This window comes from Cherax quadricarinatus, chromosome 1 (genome assembly GCF_038502225.1).
Source record: "Cherax quadricarinatus isolate ZL_2023a chromosome 1, ASM3850222v1, whole genome shotgun sequence".
Lineage (NCBI taxonomy): Eukaryota > Metazoa > Arthropoda > Malacostraca > Decapoda > Parastacidae > Cherax > Cherax quadricarinatus.
This window is the reverse complement of record NC_091292.1, coordinates 14,950,921-14,973,198: the sequence shown is the minus strand read 5'-3', so window position 1 is coordinate 14,973,198 and position 22,278 is coordinate 14,950,921. Positions and strand designations below refer to the sequence as shown.

Here is a 22,278-nt window from a genome sequence, read left to right as displayed (position 1 = left end):
CTCACACATCAGCTGACTGGCTCACCAAATGGTTAGCACTGTAGAGAATTCAGGAAAAGTTCTGGAAAGAAATTTAAAGTGCTATTCCAGTGAACATGAAACTGATAAGAAAGGGACATTGTCTTACTGCCAATATGGAGAAAGTTTTAGTGGTCTGGATAGAAGATTAAACCGTCAAGCGTGTCAGCGTGCCTCGTTGTGCTCCGGGTTTTCTCGTGTTTTCACGGTCGCTCTTACGTGCTAGAACTTTAATTTGCGTCATCAATCCTATACGATACATCCCTCTAGCGCCTGGAACCAATCTTGGACGGAAAACATTATATACCGAGTCAAAAAAGGAGAATTAGTGTGCACTACCTAGCAGAGTTTACTGCCAGAGGGGAATCAGGCCTGAGTCCCGTGTGAAAAAAATAATAATAATTGAACTTTTCGTGTCAGAGGAAAGAAAGTCTCCCTGATAACATTGAGTATACATAGTGTATAGTGTATACTACAGTGGCTCCCTAGTACAGTGGACCCCCGGTTAACGATATTTTTTCACTCCAGAAGTATGTTCAGGTGCCAGTACTGACCGAATTTGTTCCCATAAGAAATGTTGTGAAGTAGATTAGTCCATTTCAGACCCCCAAACATACACGTACAAACGCACTTACATAAATACACTTACATAATTGGTCGCATTCGGAGGTAATCATTATGCGGGGGTCCACTGTATATTGATGATAAAGGCTAAAGTGTCATTTGAAAACAGGTGAATTTGTAAATGAAGTGATAAGCCTATAGAGGCAGGTGCCAGAAGTCGCCAGAATCTTACCACAGGTCAGCTGTTTTTAATAATCTTCCTGGCTTGCTAGTGTACTCGCATATAATCTAGTGATACCAGTGAATAGCAGAATACAGTGTTGTAGTAGCAACTACCCAGTATTATAATGGTACTTAGTGGATTGGAGTGACTTTCATTAGTTTCTTTTTTCTTGAAATACCAAACGTTACTGTGAATTTCATATAACCTGTAGTTACCAGCGCTCGCAATATACACAACGAGAAGCAATTATTACTACAGAAAAAGCGTCCTTCCTCCAAAATTTGCACCAGTCAACTATAGTGATAATATAGCATTTATTGTGGTGGAGACGGAAAAAAAAAAATAGAAAAGCTAGATACAGCGATTGATAAACAAGGGTTGAGGTCGACCGTTCGTCATTGTAGGAGTTGCCAGCAGTCACAGGTTTCTTCAACACGCAAGTTATACTTTTGTATCAATCAAATCACATATTACTCGGGTAGATAATTTCCAGTAGATCCTTCACGTGTTAGCTCAAATCACCGACCAGTATGTTTTAAATAAGTGACCCACTGATCAGATCAGATCGACTGGTCCGAACCCTTGTCTGGTCCGAACCCTTGACTGGTCCGAACCCTTGACTGGTCCGAACCCTTGACTGGTCCGAACCCTTGACTGGTTTCAAACGGTTTCGTTGGACAATAAAGCAGACTGTAAACGGATGGGGTTGTAGGCGCCCTTATAAACACAAACTTTTCTTTTTTTTTTTTTCAACAAGTCGGCCGTCTCCCACCGAGGCAGGGTGACCCAAAAAAAAAAAAAAGAAAGAAAATCCCCAAAAAGAAAATACTTTCATCATCATTCAACACTTTCACCACACTCACACATTATCACTGCTTTTGCAGAGGTGCTCAGAATACAACAGTTTAGAAGCATATACGTATAGAGATACACAACATATCCCTCCAAACTGCCAATATCCCAAACACAAACATTAAATATAAATCAGGAATGTGCACAGTAAGCTGTCCAATATACAAAAACAGTTAGAAACAGAAATACAAATAGCTAGAGCTTCATTTAAGGAGGTTATTAATAGAATATTCAAGAGGTTGCTAGTAGAATTGGAGTAAATCAACCATTCAAATCATTATGAAGCTGTGTGTAGTCTGTGGTCAGTCAAACAAACGGGCTTCCACATGGGTAAATTGTCATTTTTGTGGAAATTGGTGTCACGCCCCTTGTGCAGATATCCAAGAACTAGCTACAAGCAGTGTTAAAACAGGGAAGTGTTTTTGGGTATGCACAAATGAGGAAAATCTGTGGACTAAAATCACAAGGGTATTAAAAGAGGACAACATCAAAGCTGCTTTCATAGAAAACCTGGAAGCTTTCTACAACAGATGGGAACATAAAAAGTCTGGGCTGAATGGTACTGCCCTTGATATTGGTCATGTAGTCAGAAACTGTAAGGCTGGAGGTGATGTCCTGGTAGTCAGTAAATGTGGGGCTGATAGTGCTGTTCTGGGAGACAGTAATGGTGAAGCTGGAGGTGCTGTCCTGGGAGACAGTAATGGTGAAGCTGGAGGTGCTGTCCTGGGAGACAGTAATGGTGAAGCTGGAGGTGCTGTCCTGGGAGACAGTAATGGTGAAGCTGGAGATGCTGTCCTGGGAGACAGTAATAGTGAAGCTGGAGATTTTGTCCAGGTAGTCGGGAATTATACGCAGGAAGGAATACATATAAATGACCTCATAGGGGACAGGAGCCATAGTAGGGAAACAAGTGTAGTCAAAGATAAGATAAAACCAATATTGCAAACTAGAAATACCACAGGAAATAGCAAACAAGAGGATTCCACTAGCTATAGTGAGGATATATTACCAAAAACAACTGGTGGGAGCTCCATTGTTGGTGCTCGAGAGGATAGGAATAAGACAGGGAAACATGCACCAACAGGGAATACAGTCACAGAAACCCAAGGCAAACGGAAACCAAGCCTGTGCACATACTATGCACTTGGTATCTGCTGGCATGGGAAATCTGGAAAAACAGATGGGACGTGCAACTATGACCACCCTAGAAAATGCCATGCCCATATGACAACAGGAAAATGCAAACTCCCTTCCTGTAAGCTTTTTCACCCTGAACTGTGTACCTCTTCAGCACAGGAAAGACTGTGCTATAACTTAAATTGCCAGGCACATCATCTAAAGGGGACAAAAAGATACAAAACATCCAGGCCATGGGAAAACCTGGGTAGCCACAGCCACTCAAGAGGGAGAGGTTTTTTGGTGCCAGGAAGGAAAAAAAACTGGCAGGAAATGGCAGAAATCGTACACCAAATCCAGTCATTCCTGGAGTGGAACCACAGTCGATGGCCTCCACTCCAAACCAACAGATACAGATACTAATGCCGGAAAAAAAATCCCCCCCAGTACCAACAATACCACCAGTCCGATAACATTCTTCTTTGCAAATATACAGGGTCTAAAGCCAGCAACAAACAACAAAATACCTTTCATCCGTGGGCTGCTTGCAGAGGCAAAGGCAATGTTCGCGGCTTTCACTGAGACCCACATAAAGGATCACTTGGACAACGAAATATGGATCCCAGGTTACAACCTATACAGATGTGACAGAGTGAACAGGCAAAAGGGGGGGGGGCTGGCCTGTACATTGCAGAGTCACTTGTTTGCACAGAACTGCTTAATGCCTCAAATGATGTAGTGGAAGTTTTAGCAGTAAAGGTCGAGAACCAAAACCTAGTCATTGTGGTAGTCTACAAGCCTCCGGATGCAACATCCCAGCAATTCCAGGAACAGCTGTTAAAAATTGACCACTGTCTGGAAAATCTTCCAGCTCCTGCACCCAACATCTTGCTCCTGGGGGATTTCAACTTAAGGCACTTAAAATGGAGGAATATAGCAAATAATATTGTTGCAGTAATAACACCAGGAGGCAGCTCTGATGAAAACTCACACTCACACGAGCTTTTAAATCTCTGCACAAAATTCAATTTAAACCAGCAAATAATAGAGCCTACTAGACTGGAGAATACACTAGACCTCATCTTCACTAACAATGATGATCTGATAAGAAATGTCACCATATCAAAAACAATATACTCAGATTACAACATAATTAAGGTTCAGACATGTATGCGTGGAGCCCCAGACCGACATAATGAGACTAGTCACGAGGGAGCATTCACCAAATTCAACTTCAATAACAAAAACATAAAGTGGCACCAAGTAAACCAAGTCCTAACCGATATAAGCTGGGAAGATATACTAAGCAACACAGACCCCAACTTATGCCTAGAACAGATTAACTTGGTGGCACTCGATGTATGCACAAGGCTTATTCCTCTAAGAAAAAGGAGGAGTAGATGTAAAATAGAAAGAGACAGGCGCTCCCTTTACAGGCAACGGAAAAGAATAACGGAGCGGCTAAAAGAGGTCAATATATCTGAAATGCGTAGGGAGACACTGGTCAGAGAAATAGCAAGTATCGAACTTAAGCTAAAAGAATCCTTTAGGAGTCAGGAATCGCGGGAAGAACTAAAAGCCATAAATGAAATCGAAAGAAACCCAAAGTATTTCTTCTCCTATGCCAAATGAAAATCGAGAACAACGTCCAGTATTGGGCCCCTACTTAAACAAGATGGGTCCTACACAGATGACAGCAAGGAAATGAGTGAGCTACTCAAGTCCCAATATGACTCAGTTTTTAGCAAGCCGCTAACCAGACTGAGAGTCGAAGATCAAAATGAATTTTTTATGAGAGAGCCACAAAATTTGATTAACACAAGCCTATCCGATGTTATCCTGACGCCAAATGACTTCGAACAGGCGATAAATGACATGCCCATGCACTCTGCCCCAGGGCCAGACTCATGGAACTCTGTGTTCATCAAGAACTGCAAGAAGCCCCTATCACGAGCCTTTTCCATCCTATGGAGAGGGAGCATGGACACAGGGGTCGTCCCTCAGTTACTAAAAACAACAGACATAGCCCCACTCCACAAAGGGGGCAGTAAAGCAACAGCAAAGAACTACAGACCAATAGCACTAACATCCCATATCATAAAAATCTTTGAAAGGGTCCTAAGAAGCAAGATCACCACCCATCTAGAAACCCATCAGTTACACAACCCAGGGCAACATGGGTTTAGAACAGGTCGCTCCTGTCTGTCTCAACTATTGGATCACTACGACAAGGTCCTAAATGCACTAGAAGACAAAAAGAATGCAGATGTAATATATACAGACTTTGCAAAAGCCTTCGACAAGTGTGACCATGGCGTAATAGCGCACAAAATGCGTGCTAAAGGAATAACAGGAAAAGTCGGTCGATGGATCTATAATTTCCTCACTAACAGAACACAGAGAGTAGTCGTCAACAGAGTAAAGTCCGAGGCAGCTACGGTGAAAAGCTCTGTTCCACAAGGCACAGTACTCGCTCCCATCTTGTTCCTCATCCTCATATCCGACATAGACAAGGATGTCAGCCACAGCACCGTGTCTTTCTTTGCAGATGACACCCGAATCTGCATGACAGTGTCTTCTCAGTGTGGCATGCAAAGAGTACGTAACCTTTATTCGGCGCATGGACACACCCTCATTTACAGGCTATCTCCCCCAACCAGCGAACCAGGTTGCTAAGAGTTGATGATGGGGCCCCATCGTTCAACTAGTGACCAGGTTCTAGCCAATAAGAAGGTGGGATTGACAATCGCAGAGGTTATGTGGATACCGCTCTCCTGTCTGCCCTTGTCATTCCCACTCTAGAGCTGGTTGAAGCACGGTCTGCTATCTTGTGGCTTCTATTTCTGCCTTGCTTACCGTGGAGTGCACTATATTTATCACTGTACATAGTGTACATATTGCTGTTATAATTGGTGAAGGATAATATAAGTCTAAACTTTTTCTACTGTGTTTATTTGCTCCCATTACACCTGGGATAACAGGCCATTTGAAATCCTAGGTTGTAATATGGGTAGCCTGTCCGAGAGCTGGACTTAGAGAAACGGTTGAGCTTAGGGTGAAGCTTGTAGCAGGAACATTGTGTAGCTTGCTGTTTCGCTTCGCTTTACAAATTTTGCGTGTCATTTGCTTATTATCAGCCTTGCTATTGTGTGATCGTTCAGCAGCTCGCTACTAGCTTGTTCAGTGTGCTCGCTTCGCTACGGTCAGTCTTGTGTGCAGTCGGCTTTGCTTGTATGCGTATTCTGCAATCGTACTGTGCATAGCTAAGCGTGTTCTGCAAATTAACGTGTTACGTTGGGGTATTCGTACTGTGCATAGCGAATAACTTATGCCACCTAGACGAGTCAGACGCCTGGTGTCGGCATATACTTTGCATAACCTACCTAAATTGTCCCTACAGCGTTGTTGGCAAATTGCTCGTTCCATTGGCATTCCCTATAAACGCACTCTTACAGCTGCGCAACTGCGTTCACTTATTGCTGACATACTTATTGAAGAAGAGATGGCACATCAGACTCCTCCCTCTACGGGAGCTAGGGCAAAAACTACTATGTTCTCGCAGGAGGAAGATGATACACCTACGGAGCAAAATGGTCAGTATAGTGCAGCTGGGTTGTCTCAGGGTGAATCAGCGTCGTTGGCACTTCAGCTGGCAAAAATCAATCTTGAGCAAACTAGGGAACAGAGAGCATTCGCAAGGGAAGAATTTGATAGGGAAAGAGAAAGGAGGCAGTTTTCGCATTCTGTAAACGATTTCAGTTTACAAAAAGCAGTACAGCTTGTTCCCCGCTTCAATGAGGCCGAACCAGAGCAATTTTTCGAAAGCTTCGAAAATCAGGCTCGAGCCTTGAGGTGGCCGGAACAGCACTGGGCAGCGTTGGTTCATACAGCATTATTGGGTAAGGCACAGGAATTTACGTCGGTATTAACTGACGCTGAATTCTCTGATTATCAAGTAGTGAAGACCACAGTGTTGGGAGCATATACATGTATCCCAGCTAAATATCGTAAGACCTTCAAATTGAACAGGCGGCAGCTTGGTCAATCCCTGGTGGACTTTGTGAGACAGCAAACCAAAGCTTTTACCAGCTGGTATAAAGCGAGTGGTGTCTCTAACTTTGAGGAGCTGGTGCAGCTTATTCTGATTGATAACCTGCTGGAGTCTGTGGGACCAGAGGTTCGTGTCTTTCTGCAGGATCGTGACTTAACCACTGCATTGGAGGCGGCCAGGTTGGCTGATACCTTCGAAACGAACCGCTCCTTGTCCGAGCGGTCCCGTCTCTCTTTTCAACAGTCTGGCGTGAGCAGAGATCGACAACATTGGAGAATGAAGTGCCAGCCGGAGGGAGAGCGTCTACGACATCCAACCAAGTCACCTGGTGAGCCACGCTTCTCAACATATGGTCCCCCTGCGGAGAGGCAAACTACTTATGGAGCATCTCGACAACAATATCCAGAGAGGCACCAGCCAGAACGACACCACTTGCAACGTCATCAGGGAGTAAAGGGCAAGCCTGTCGTCTGCTTCAGGTGTAATAAAGTAGGTCATATCAGTTCCAACTGCCCCCAAAAACCTCAACCCATCGGGAAAATCTCTAATATCCCTAGTAACATGTCCCCTAGAGAAGTAGAAAAAGGTATGGCCCCTTATTATTGCGAAAGTCTTATTTCCCTTCAGGAAAACTCAGAACCAACTAAAGTAAATACCTTTAGAGATACTGGAGCATATTGCTCACTTGTCAGAGAAGGAATATTACCCCTTTCAGAGAATACTTCCTTGAATTCATCAGTTTTATTGGAAGCCTATGGAGGAACTATATATTCTGTTCCTTTGCATAAAATTTATGTACAGTGCAAATATTACACTGGGTACTTGACTGTAGGTATCTCAAAAGGATTTCCCATGAAAAATGCCATGTTATTACTGGGTAATAACATTACTACTGTTACTTCGTGTCCTGAACCTATAATGATTAATGCTTCTCCAGTGTTGGCCATAACTCGGGCAACATCCCAAGGGCTGTCTGGGGAGAATGTTGACCTATCCTTGGACGACTCCGATCTCGGAATAGCCACGTTGTTTTATGAGACACACCGGCCGGAGTCTCGTAAATCAAGTGAACAGACCCCGATCAAGCCTTCCTATTCCCAGGTTGCAGGATTGCCAGATGTCTCTGTTTCCATGCCCGAGGGACTGTCCTTCCGGGAGGAACAACGTAAGGACCCTTCGTTAAAATTCGCTTTTGAGGCAGCCATGGGTAAATCCTCTTTGGGTCATCCAGTCAAGTATGAAGTTAAAAATGATTATTTGGTATGCACTGAGACTGGTAAGGAGACAGAGGGCCGGCAATTATACGACAGGTTAGTGGTTCCAACCAAGTATAGACCTCAGATATTAAATATAGCTCATAATACGTCATCAGGAGGTCACTTAGGAATTACAAAAACCTTGTATAGAATCACAAAAGAATTTTATTGGCCAACATTAAAGAAAGATGTGAAGAATCATATTAGGTGTTGCCGAGAATGTCAGCAAGTTGGAAAACCTGGACATTCTATTAAACCTGCACCTCTCCAACCCATACCTGCTGATGGAGAACCTTTTGCAGATTTAATTATAGATTGTGTAGGTCCACTACCTAAGTCAAAGTCTGGAAATCAGTATTTATTTACAATTATGGATAAAGTAACCAGATATCCTGAAGCGATCCCAATGCGTAGTATCAATACTAAAGCTATTCTCAAAGCTTTAACAAAATTCATTTCTTGTTTTGGCATTCCTAAAACTATACAAAGTGATCAAGGTACTAACTTCACTGCCAAAGCATTTAGGGAAGTATTAACTAGGTTAGGGATAATTCACAACTTATCCACTGCCTATCACCCTCAGTCCCAAGGCGCCTTGGAAAGATTCCACCAAACATTAAAAACAATGATGAGAAGTTTTTGCATGCACTTTCCGACAGATTGGGATGAATCTCTACCATTGTTGCTGTTCTCAGTACGAGAGACGGTGCAAGAGTCTACAGGGTATAGTCCGTTTGAGCTGATCTTTGGGCACAATGTACGAGGTCCTCTTCGGGTGCTCAAAGAAGGATGGATGGGAGAAGACGTAAGCTCAGCACTCTACAACCCGTCTTCAAGGTTGCAGGTGGCACGTGAGTTAGCCACGGCTAAGCTAAAGACAGCTCAAAGTAAGATGAAACAGAGGTATGACAGAAGTGCACAATTCCGCTCCTTCCATCCAGGAGACAAGGTGTTGGTGCAGGAACCTATACCTGGCCACACCTTGAAAGCTAGATTTACGGGACCTATGCAGATAGTAAGTAGATTATCTGATTTAAATTATGTGGTAGCTCCCATTGATAAGACCTCAAAAACAAAAACTTACCACATAAATCAAATCAAGGCCTTTCATACACCAGATAAAGTCCCAGTAATGACTCTGTCCTCTACCTCTGAGGACGACTCTGACTCTTTGCACTCTATCTCTGAAATTAATACTAAACTTTCAAATTCTGTCCTCCTCAAGGATCCTAGCCCGTTAATGGATGGATTATCTGAAATACAAGCAACCAATTTAACTGAGCTTCTACAGTCATATCCTAATATTTTTTCGGATGTGCCGAAAAAATGTACGTTAGGTTACCATGATGTAGATGTGGGAAAATCTAAACCAATTAAACTCTCCCCCTACAGAGCTAATCCTGAAAAGCAAAGGTTACTTCAGCAGGAAGTAGACTTCTTGTTAGAACATGGTTTAGTGGAGGAGTCGTCTAGTCCATGGGCTTCACCGTGCATCCTAGTAAAAAAGGCTGATGGAGGGTTTCGTATGTGCACAGACTACCGTAAAGTGAACGAGGTCACAATTACAGATGCTTACCCTCTTCCTCGTCTGGATGACGTAATTGACTTTGTGGGTAAGGCTACTTTTGTGTCCAAATTAGATCTCCTTAAAGGTTACTATCAGGTACCTTTGACAGATAAGGCGAAGGAAATCTCTGCCTTCGTGATTCCAGGAGGTCATTATCAGTATACAGTTACCCCCTTCGGAATGAAAAATTCCCCCTCTTCATTCCAGAAACTCGTCCATCAGGCTATTAAAGGACTTGAAGGCACGGCAGCATACCTAGATGATATTGTTGTGGTGTCTGATACTTGGGATCAACACCTACTTAGACTTAAAGCTCTGTTTGAGACCTTTAAGAATTCCCAATTAACAGTTAATTTGTCTAAATCTTCCTTTGGCCAGGCCACTGTCACTTTTCTAGGCCATGAAGTAGGTAGTGGTAAAGTTGCACCTAAACTTGCTAAAGTTCTTTCGATTAAAGAATATCCAGTTCCTCATGATAGGAAATCTCTTCAACGTTTCCTAGGCATGATAGGATTTTACAGAAGATTCTGTAAGAATTTCTCAGATATTGTAGCCCCTCTTACCTCTCTTACCAGTCATAAAGTTCCCTTTAATTGGACGTCAGATTGTAACACTGCTTTTAATAAAGCAAAAAGATTATTGTGCTCTGCACCCATTCTCTTGTCTCCAGACTTCTCCAAACCTTTTTCATTACAGGTTGATGCTTGTGAGTCTGGGGTTGGGGCGGTACTATTACAAATCGGGAACAAGGAGCTGCAGCCAATCGCATACTTTTCAGCCAAGTTCCAGCCACATCAGAGAGCTTACTCTACCATTGAAAAAGAAGCCCTCGCGCTGGTAATGGCTTTGGAGCATTTCGATGTTTATGTGGGCCAAACATCGCAGGTGGTCACAGTCTACAGTGATCACAACCCGTTAGTCTATCTCCAAGCCATGAAGAATCACAACACAAGGCTTATGCGTTGGACTCTCAGGCTGCAGCCCTACAATATTTTTATTAAATATATTGCCGGCAAAGAAAATGTGTTGGCAGACTCTTTGTCAAGAGTCTAGTTTAATATTTTATTTAGGTTAGGATGTATTTGTGGTAACCCCCCTTTCAAGCTCTTTTTTTTATCCCCTGATGTGGGGTTTTTTTTTAGTGAGGGGATACGGGCTACCGTCCGCTTGTATCTTGGACCTATGTTGGCTTATCTGACTGCTGTCTCACTCTGAGTTTAGGGTTTGGCTTTCAGGCACTAGGAAAGCTGAGCTCTATCTAAGAGTTGGATGGTGGAGAGGATAGGCGGTCCCATTATTTTGTGCCATGGCGGCACGGTTACCACTGGGAGGTGGCAGCCTAATCCTGAGCCTTCTCGGGGGTGGGGGTGTGGCATGCAAAGAGTACGTAACCTTTATTCGGCGCATGGACACACCCTCATTTACAGGCTATCTCCCCCAACCAGCGAACCAGGTTGCTAAGAGTTGATGATGGGGCCCCATCGTTCAACTAGTGACCAGGTTCTAGCCAATAAGAAGGTGGGATTGACAATCGCAGAGGTTATGTGGATACCGCTCTCCTGTCTGCCCTTGTCATTCCCACTCTAGAGCTGGTTGAAGCACGGTCTGCTATCTTGTGGCTTCTATTTCTGCCTTGCTTACCGTGGAGTGCACTATATTTATCACTGTACATAGTGTACATATTGCTGTTATAATTGGTGAAGGATAATATAAGTCTAAACTTTTTCTACTGTGTTTATTTGCTCCCATTACACCTGGGATAACAGGCCATTTGAAATCCTAGGTTGTAATACTCTGTACAGAGAACTTTCACGGCGCGCATAACGGAGATAAAACACCTCAATTACTGGGAGCGCTTGAGGTTCCTAAACCTGTATTCCCTGGAACGCAGGAGGGAGAGATACATGATTATATACACCTGGAAAATCCTAGAGGGACTAGTACCGAACTTACACACGAAAATCACTCACTACGAAAGCAAAAGACTTGGCAGACGATGCACCATCCCCCCAATGAAAAGCAGGGGTGTCACTAGTACGTTAAGAGACCATACAATAAGTGTCAGGGGCCCAAGACTGTTCAACTGCCTCCCAGCACACATAAGGGGGATTACCAACAGACCCCTGGCAGTCTTCAAGCTGGCACTGGACAAGTACCTAAAGTCAGTTCTTGATCAGCCGGGCTGTGGCTCGTACATTGGTTTGCGTGCAGCCAGCAGCAACAGCCTGGTTGATCAGGCTCTGATCCACCAGGAGGCCTGGTCACAGACCGGGCCACGGGAGCGTTGACCCCCGGAACTCTCTCCAGGTAAACTCCAGGTAATAAGCAAGGATGAAAATATTTTAAGGTTAGTAATATAGTACAACTGTAATGTTTCCTTTTTTTTTTTTTTTTTTTTTTTTAAGGTCTAGTGCTACTGTGTACTTAATATAATGTAATTATGTTTCTAATTTTTTATATGCATTGGCAAGTGAATAAAAGGCCATGATTTGCTTTCCAGCGATATTTGCTTTTGGCAGTGGTCTGGAACCTAATCTACTGTATTACTGAGGTATGCCTGCATCTCCCAAAAATAACTAATTCCTACAAAAAATACTTATTCTGTGGTGTATACAAGTTACATGTATTGTAAATTGCAAACTAATACCAGCATTTCACTGAGTAATAGTCCTTATCCTTAGCCTAACTTTTTTAAAACAAACTGAAAGCAATAATATATAGCTACAGTAAAATAACCATGATACATAAAGACTAGCCAACCATCACCTAGGATAACAAAGTTCATGATTCATACTTTACAATCCTCTCTACAAGTACTATGCATCATGTTCTTAGCTCACACACTGAGGAACCAGTGATCACTCCCCAGCACAGGTGAAACACTTGGCATGTTTCATTACACCTGCTGCCCCTGCTAGCCTAGCAGTAAGTAGGTACTTTAGTTGATTTGGGAGGGGGTTATCCTCGGGGGAGAGGATTAAATGATCCCAATAGAAATCAGGCAATCTGCAGTGATGCACTGACTCTGTTGTGTTATCCTGGGTGGCTAACACTCCAGGTTAAAAAAACAAACAAAATACTGCTTTAACTACTTAACCCAAAATACAATTGATAATCACGTGGAAGCCTGGTAGGCAACACTCGCCTCTCACACACAGCATCTGTGGTTTGATCCCTGACAAAGTTGGAAACATTGGGCGTGTTTCCTTACACCTGCTGTCCTGTTCACCTAGCAAGTAGTTAGTCGACTGGTGTGGGTCGCATCCTGGGGGACCAGACTGAAGGACCACAATAGAAATAAAAGTCCCTCAATGACACACTGACTTTCTCGGGTCATCTTAGGTGGTTAATCCTCCAGGGTTAAAAATTGTAACAAAACAAATCTTATTCCATTTCCAAGGGAATGGGAGATAATTAGGTTTGTACCAAGGAAGGGGAAAATAGGTCCAATTTCTTGTATCAGGAACTCTTCACTTACATTGGAAATAAGTCGCTCTGACTTTTATGGGTTATCAGGTAATTTACACTTTGTATAATTGTACTTATTAAAAACAATGCTATAATGGTCATAAATATGGGAGCAACAAAGGCAACCAGATATACTACATATTAAATACTCTACACTGGAACACCATAAGCAAAGATATGCTTCACAGGTTACAAATAATTAGTAAAAGATAATTATAAGTTCAGTGACTTTAAAGTAACCAACCACTCGTTCTTCACCAGCCTAAAACTACCACCTACCTCACTCTTGATATTCTCCCTACCCTGTATTGTCACACACAAGCCTCATTAATCTCCACATTATTTCATCTCAAGCTACAAGTAGTAATATATCGGGTGTGTTTCATACTAACAAGAGTAATGTCACATAAACTAGCACACTGCTGCCATATTGTCAACAAACTTCAAATCAGAGTCTAGACCACCTCTCTTAACTGCTTGTAAAACACCTGAATTGAGTCATTTCTCAGTTAAAATTAACCCAGACACCGGGTATAAAAATTGCGTTTGGTTTAGTTGATAACAGAGTGTATTATAGGGTATGTTAAGAAGAGTTAAGAGAGTGTTGTATATGACTGGTGTTGAGGACCGCACCTGTTGAGTGACCTGCGGTTGAGTGTATCCGCTGTGTCAACCCTTCCTTCTTACTTCCACCCCCCCCCCCTCCCTCTTTTTTTTTTCACAGAGTTTGACAAGGTTAGGTTTATTGACAAGCTATTTACAGGTTAAGGATTCGTAATTTTATTGATAAGCTAAGAGCTGTTACCTACATCAGCTTATTTGAAAGCATTTTTATTGTTATGAGACACAAGTAGGGAACAGGATGAAGTTGGAGCCTTCTGTGGGCCAGCATTTTCATTTGATCAACCGACTTTATCTCGTTGACATCATAATGCTGTACGATTGTGTTCCATACTCGAGTCATCCTGGGGATAAATGATCTCAGATGAAGTGATGTTCTGGAGAAGGGTACAGCCAGAGTGAAGTTGCTGTTTTCTGCCCGTCTTGTGGTATAGAAGCTTGCCTCTCGCTGTCCTCGGAGTGGCTCCAAGTGTGGTACTTTGACAATATTGGCTTTGTATATAATAGTAAGGCCACCCATATCCCTCCTGTGTTGAAGGCTCTGCTGAAATGACAGATCTACCCAGGATGGGTCCAGGTGAGAGATGAGACGTCTTGCTCTGTTCTCTACTGTCAAGCATTCGCAGATGAGAAGGGGAGGCAGGCAAACCAAAAAAGTGGAGCATACTCAAGGTGTATACCTGGAGAGAGTTCCGGGGGTCAAAGCTCCCGCGGCCTGGTCTGTGACCAGGCCTTATGGTGGACCAAGGCCTGATCAACCAGGCTGTTACTGCTAGCCGCACGCAATCCAACATACGAACTACAGCCCAGCTAGTCAGGTACTGACTTTAGGTGCCTGTCCAGTGCCTACTTGAAGACAGCCAGGGGTCTATTGGTAATCCCACTTATGTATGTTGGGAGGCAGTTGAACAGTCTTGGGCCCCTGACACCTATTGTGTTGTCTCTTATTGTGCTAGTGACACCCCTGCTTTTCATTGGGGGGATGTTGCATCGTCTGCCGAGTCTTTTGCTTTCGTAGGGACTGATTTTCGTTTGCAAGTTTGGTACTAGTCTCTCTAGGATTTTCCAAGTGTTTATAATCATGTATCTCTCCAGCCTGCATTCTAGGGAGTACAGGTTGAGGAACTTCAAGCGTTCCCAACAACTGAGGTGTTTTATCGCAGTTATGTATGCCGTGAAGGTTCTCTGTACATTTTCTAGGTCAGCAATTTCACCTGCCTTGAAAGGTGCTGCCTCATATAGAATCTTGCAACCCCTACTGTCAAGCTGATGTGAGATACCTTGAAGTGCTGTAAGCTTCCTTGCTGGCTTGTTTGCAAGATTTACAACATGGTTCTTCATGGTCAGTTTGGAGTCAAATTTCACCCCAAGGATATAAACTTCTTCCCCCCCCCCTCTCTCTCTCTCTCTCTCCACAGGGTTTTACAAGGTTAGGTTAAGGTTCCTAACTTTATTTACAAGCTAAGAGCTGTTACCTAAATCAGCTCAGTTAAAAGCCTTTTTATTGTTATGAGACATAAATATGGAACAGGATGAAGTTGGAGCCATCTGTGGGCCAGCGATTTTATATGGTCAATTAACTTAATTTGGTTGATGTCATTATGGTATACGAACATGTTGCAGACTCGAGTCATACTAGGAATAAATGATCTCAGATCAAGTGATGTTCTGGAGAGTGTAGTTGCTGCTTGCTGCCCATCTTGGTGTGTAGAAGTTCACTTTTCGCTGTCCTTGGAGTAGATGGAAATTTGGTACTCTGACAATATTAGCCTTGTACATAACAGTAAGGCCACCCACATCCCTCCTATGTTGAAGGCTCTGTGAAATGATGGATCTGTCCAGGCAAAAGATGAGTCATGTTCTGTTCTTTATTCTGTCAAGAAGTGTCAGATGAGACAGAGGGTAGGCAATCCAAGAAAGTGGAGCATACTCAAGATGTGAGTGCACTTGTGTCTCATACAGAATCTTGCAACCTCTATTATCAAGCAGATGCATAGGCACTGTAAGCTTACTGGTCCCTTTGCAAGATTTACAACATAGTTCTTCATAGCCAGTTTGGAGTCATATTTCATCCCAAGAATATCAACTTGTCTCTTTCCTATATCTAGCCTGTCTTGTCTCGTACCTCTTATTATTATTATTATTATTATTATTATTATTATTATTATTATTATTATTATTATTATTATTATGGAAAATAACTTCCCAAAAAATTATGTTGTGTAAATAAACCTGATTAATACATTACTATTATTCTGTTGAGTGCATTTTAAATAAGAGAATCGACATGGAAGCTCTGCGCCTGCGCTGACGGGGGAGGGAGAGTCGCCATTTTTTTTAATGTGATACAAACACGTTAATGTAAGGTGTATAATTTTCGTCGCTCTAGGGGTTATATTTGGCTTAAAACCTCTCAAATAGGAGCCAAAATTGTTGGATGTGCAGTCCTGCATAATTTGAGCAGAAGATGGACAGGACATCTCCAGGAACCTCAGATAAGCTATCTAAATTATGATTGTAATTCTGGCCAGTATTATCATCATAGATTTGGGTAGAGAGGGGGTTTCTGTACATGACACACAGTAATCTCCAGACTAATTGGTGAGTGTTATGATTATAAATTCTCCTTGTAATCATTTATTAATTTTAATATACAGTCCACAAATTTATATTAAATTTTACCAGAATTCCTGGTGATGTGCATTTCATTTGCAATTAATACAGGTCTAGAGCAATTTGTGGAAAGATAGATGGTAGGTATCGAAGGGGGATATTTTTTGTGACCTAGGTGTCCTAAAAATTCCTACTTGTCTCTGTAACTTTGATAAATAATAATTATCTTTGTTACCATTTACTGGTATGTATTTAATGAGATTCATCCAGGTAAATGTAATTTTCCACAATTTAGTAGCCCATTGGTCCTTGATCGAACTGGATGTAATTAGTGAAGTCATTAATTAGTGAATTAATTACTTAATAATTATATGTGAAATGACAGGAGGTGGATGTTAGGTCCACAAATTTACTTAATGTGTTGTGGATTATAATAATTATAATATTAATTCTGATAAGCCAAGTCTGGCTAGAATTCATATTAATGCATTTAAAATTTATATTATAATTTCGTTACATGTGTAATTGCTAAGCTCGAGTGTAACCAGGATTCATATTAGTGTATTTAAAATTTATATTATAATTTTCTTACATGTGTAATTACTAAGCTCAAGTGTAGCTGACATTATTTAATGTATATTTAAAGTTTATATTATAATTTTCTTACATGTAATTGCTAAGCTCAAGTAGCTAGGATATATTCAAAGGTAAGTTGTAATATTTACCTTTATAAAGTGCATAATTAAGTACATAATCAGTGTTATTAATTAAGTTGAATTTAATACATTGCATCATGGCTGAAATGAGGAAATTAATGTAGAAGACAAATGCATGGAATATAGAGCAAAAAAAATCATCATTGCAGGCTAGAAAAGGTCATGTAACAAAAGCATACAATAAGTGTTTGGAAGTAATGAATCAAGAAACTATGAATACTGATGATTTAAAATTGTATTTAGATGTTTTAGGGAATAGATATGATTCATACAAATTATATTATAATAAATATGAAGGAGATTTGTTAGTAAACGGTGTAGATGAGACAGAAGTAGATCTTATGATTAACCAGTATTATGAATTAGAGGAAAAGATTCTTTCTTGTAAAAGTCAGGCCTTGAATAAATTAAAATATGTAAACCAGGCAGTTAATCAATCTGCTCCAACAAATAAGATGTCTTTGCCAAAACTCCCAGAATTATGTTTACCTGTATTTAATTCTGGAGAAAATTGGGAGGAGTTTTGGTCAATTTTTAAAGCAGCTGTGCATGATAGGAGTGACCTAGCCTGTGTAAATAAATTATTTTACCTCAAAGGGCAGATAAGAGGAGATGCTCACATACCCATACAAGCCTTTCCCAATGTAGATGATTCTTACAAAGAAGCAGTTGGCTTGTTGAAGGTCACTTATGGTAATATAGAACAAAGTAGGTTGGATCTAGTGAATATTATTGTTAATTTAAAATCTCCAGATCACACTTACAAAGGTTTACAGCAGTTTAGAGTTAAACTGGAGAGCACTCTCAAAACTTTAAGTAATAAATATAATCTGAAGGAATCAGACTGGTTATTGAGTGTCATTGTACAGAATAAATTAAGCTGTAAAATACTTGAATGACTCTCGAACAAGTATCACAAAGGTTATTTTGGTCTGGAGGAAATAAAAATAGGTCTGCAAGAATTAATTGTTCAGTTGCAGACCAGCCAACTAACTCGTTTTAAAGATGCAACACATAATAACTCTGAGGTATCTGTCAAGTTTCACAAAGGGAAAAATTATCCCAATGTTAATAACCAAAATTAATTTCCTAAAAAGAGTTGCATAGGGGCATATCAATGAGCAGGAATCAGAAATAATGATTCTCCACAAGGTAAGAAGAATAAGTACCCTCCTAAGAGTAGCCCAGTTAATAAGAAACCAGTCAAAGAAAAGAGAGATTGTCTCTTCTGCAAGGGTACTCATTTTTCTAAGAATTGCAATGTATACAATTCATGGAATGATGCAGTTGAAAGGTTGGAGGAACTTGACAGATGTATCAGATGCCTAGGTAATCACAATGTAAAGGATTGTCATGCCAAATTAAACAACTGTTATCAGTGTCACAAAGGAAGACACCATATAGCATGTGTAAGGGTCTATATGATAATGTTGATAATAATGATAATGTTGACAATCCTGACACAACAGTGGCTAATATAAAAATTGCTGCTAATGTTATGTTCGTGTTATCATAGTGGGTTATAGATCTACTAAGGCTTCTAACTGCATTCCTATAACAATCATTTTCATTATTTACTTCTCTCCTAATATTATTCCTAATGCTAGGAATCATAGCATTAGGAATAACATTGCTTCCATCAGGAAGCGGTTGTCTAACTTACATCATATTAGTGCAACCAAGAATATTGATGTCATCTGTTTGCAGGAAGATGGAGCACCTCCACCAAAGTTGCCTGGATATGCAGCTTATAACTTTCAGTCTATATTCCTGCAAGGAGATGACATCAATATTCTTGGTTGCACTAATATGATTTTAAGTCAGACAACCGTTTCCTGATGGAAGCAATGTTCCATGAAAAGATTTGTAATGTATCCATTGTAGTGAGTTATTACAATCTCTTGCTCATAAGATGGTAAAACTATTATGCTTTGGCTACAGCGTGCAAACACTTAAGAACAAATATTATAGTTTGTACGTCTTTGTCTTCAGGACCTTTCTCTTTAAGCATTTTTCGGCATCTTGGCAGCCAGATCCAAGGCAACCTTTGAAGCCAAGAGTCATGGGCTTCTTTCTTACAAATTGCTTGAAACTGAACAGAGATTGCTGCACTTTTGACATCATCACCATACTCAAGAGCATCATCCTGACTACATATATTTACTAAACTTGTCAGCATCTGTTCAAGATGCTCATTTTTTCCTGCAAATTTGTTATAATATGAGGAAGGTCAGGCGAATCCAATGCCTCTCCAGAGTGTGCGTGTGTGGGTGTGTGTGTGCGTGTGTGCGTGTGTGGGTGTGTGGGTGTGTGTGTGTGTGTGTGGGTGTGTGTGTGTGGGTGTGTGTGAGGGTGTGTGTGTGGGTGTGTGTGAGGGTGTGTGTGTGTGGGTGTTGGTGTGTGTGTGTGTGGGTGTGTGTGTGTGGGTGTGCGTCCTTGTGTGTATGCATATATTTGTACGCTCGTGTGCACATGTCCGTGCGTGCGCCCTCGTGTGTGTATGTGCGCGCGCGCGCTAGTGTTTACCTGGAGAGAGTTCCGGGGGTCAACGCCCCCGCGGCCCGGTCTGAGACCAGGCCTCCTGGTGGATCAGAGCCTGATCAACCAGGCTGTTGCTGCTGGCTGCACGCAAACCAACATACGAGCCACAGCCCGGCTGATCCGGAACTGACTTTAGGTGCTTGTCCAGTGCCAGCTTGAAGACTGCCAGGGGTCTGTTGGTAATCCCCCTTATGTGTGCTGGGAGGCAGTTGAACAGTCTCGGGCCCCTGACACTTATTGTATGGTCTCTTAACGTGCTAGTGACACCCCTGCTTTTCATTGGGGGGATGGTGCATCGTCTGCCAAGTCTTTTGCTTTCGTAGTGAGTGATTTTCGTGTGCAAGTTCGGTACTAGTCCCTCTAGGATTTTCCAGGTGTATATAATCATGTATCTCTCCCTCCTGCGTTCCAGGGAATACAGGTTTAGGAACCTCAAGCGCTCCCAATAATTGAGGTGTTTTATCTCCGTTATGCGCGCCGTGAAAGTTCTCTGTACATTTTCTAGGTCGGCGATTTCACCTGCCTTGAAAGGTGCTGTTAGTGTGCAGCAATATTCCAGCCTAGATAGAACAAGTGACCTGAAGAGTGTCATCATGGGCTTGGCCTCCCTAGTTTTGAAGGTTCTCATTATCCATCCTGTCATTTTTCTAGCAGATGCGATTGATACAATGTTATGGTCCTTGAAGGTGAGATCCTCCGACATGATCACTCCCAGGTCTTTGACGTTGGTGTTTCGCTCTATTTTGTGGCCAGAATTTGTTTTGTACTCTGATGAAGATTTAATTTCCTCATGTTTACCATATCTGAGTAATTGAAATTTCTCATCGTTGAACTTCATATTGTTTTCTGCAGCCCACTGAAAGATTTGGTTGATGTCTGCCTGGAGCTTTGCAGTGTCTGCAATGGAAGACACTGTCATGCAGATTCGGGTGTCATCTGCAAAGGAAGACACTGTGCTGTGGTTGACATCCTTGTCTATGTCGGATATGAGGATGAGGAACAAGATGGGAGCTAGTACTGTGCCTTGTGGAACAGAGCTTTTCACCGTAGCTGCCTCGGACTTTACTCTGTTGACGACTACTCTCTGTGTTCTGTTAGTGAGGAAATTATAGATCCATCGACCGACTTTTCCTGTTATTCCTTTAGCACGCATTTTGTGCGCTATTACGCCATGGTCACACTTGTCGAAGGCTTTTGCAAAGTCTGTATATATTACATCTGCATTCTTTTTGTCTTCTAGTGCATTTAGGACCTTGTCGTAGTGGTCCAATAGTTGAGACAGACAGGAGCGACCTGTTCTAAACCCATGTTGCCCTGGGTTGTGTAACTGATGGGTTTCTAGATGCGTGGTGATCTTGCTTCTTAGGACCCTTTCAAAGATTTTTATGATATGGGATGTTAGTGCTATTGGTCTGTAGTTCTTTGCTGTTGCTTTACTGCCCCCTTTGTGGAGTGGGGCTATGTCTGTTGTTTTTAGTAACTGAGGGACGACCCCTGTGTCCATGCTCCCTCTCCATAGGATGGAAAAGGCTCGTGATAGGGGCTTCTTGCAGTTCTTGATGAACACAGAGTTCCATGAGTCTGGCCCTGGGGCAGAGTGCATGGGCATGTCATTTATCGCCTGTTCGAAGTCATTTGGCGTCAGGATAACATCGGATAGGCTTGTGTTAATCAAATTTTGTGGCTCTCTCATAAAAAATTCATTTTGATCTTCGACTCTCAGTCTGGTTAGCGGCTTGCTAAAAACTGAGTCATATTGGGACTTGAGTAGCTCACTCATTTCCTTGCTGTCATCTGTGTAGGACCCATCTTGTTTAAGTAGGGGCCCAATACTGGACGTTGTTCTCGATTTTCATTTGGCATAGGAGAAGAAATACTTTGGGTTTCTTTCGATTTCATTTATGGCTTTTAGTTCTTCCCGCGATTCCTGACTCCTAAAGGATTCTTTTAGCTTAAGTTCGATGCTTGCTATTTCTCTGACCAGTGTCTCCCTACGCATTTCAGATATATTGACCTCTTTTAGCCGCTCTGTTATTCTTTTCCGTCGCCTGTAAAGGGAGCGCCTGTCTCTTTCTGTTTTACATCTACTCCTCCTTTTTCTTAGAGGAATAAGCCTTGTGCATACATCGAGTGCCACCGAGTTAATCTGTTCTAGGCATAAGTTGGGGTCTGTGTTGCTTAGTATATCTTCCCAGCTTATATCGGTTAGGACTTGGTTTACTTGGTCCCACTTTATGTTTTTGTTATTGAAGTTGAATTTGGTGAATGCTCCCTCGTGACTAATCTCATTATGTCGGTCTGGGGCTCCGCGCATACATGACTGAACCTCAATTATGTTGTGATCTGAGTATATTGTTTTTGATATGGTGATATTTCTTATCAGATCATCATTGTTAGTGAAGATGAGGTCTAGTGTATTCTCCAGTCTAGTAGGCTCTATTATTTGCTGGTTTAAATTGAATTTTGTGCAGAGATTTAAAAGCTCGCGTGAGTGTGAGTTTTCATCAGAGCTGCCTCCTGGTGTTATTACTGCAACAATATTATTTGCTATATTCCTCCATTTTAGGTGCCTTAAGTTGAAATCCCCCAGGAGCAAGATGTTGGGTGCAGGAGCTGGAAGGTTTTCCAGACAGTGGTCAATTTTTAACAGCTGTTCCTGGAATTGCTGGGAT

At 41.9% G+C, this 22,278-nt stretch overlaps 1 protein-coding gene across 5 annotated transcripts in view; it reads right to left on the bottom strand.

The window, feature by feature from the left end:
- The window catches only part of melt (ventricular zone expressed PH domain-containing protein melted), a 196,928-nt gene extending 183,142 nt beyond the window's left edge, over positions 1–13,786 (bottom strand). For 2 of the 5 annotated variants that reach the window (XM_070096606.1, XM_070096426.1), the window contains exon 1: positions 13,508–13,742. The gene's annotated coding sequence lies outside the window, so the exon portion shown is untranslated. The other 3 variants (XM_070096513.1, XM_070096479.1, XM_070096544.1) reach the window with 3 other exon arrangements.
- Between the last annotated feature and the right edge of the window lie 8,492 nt (positions 13,787–22,278).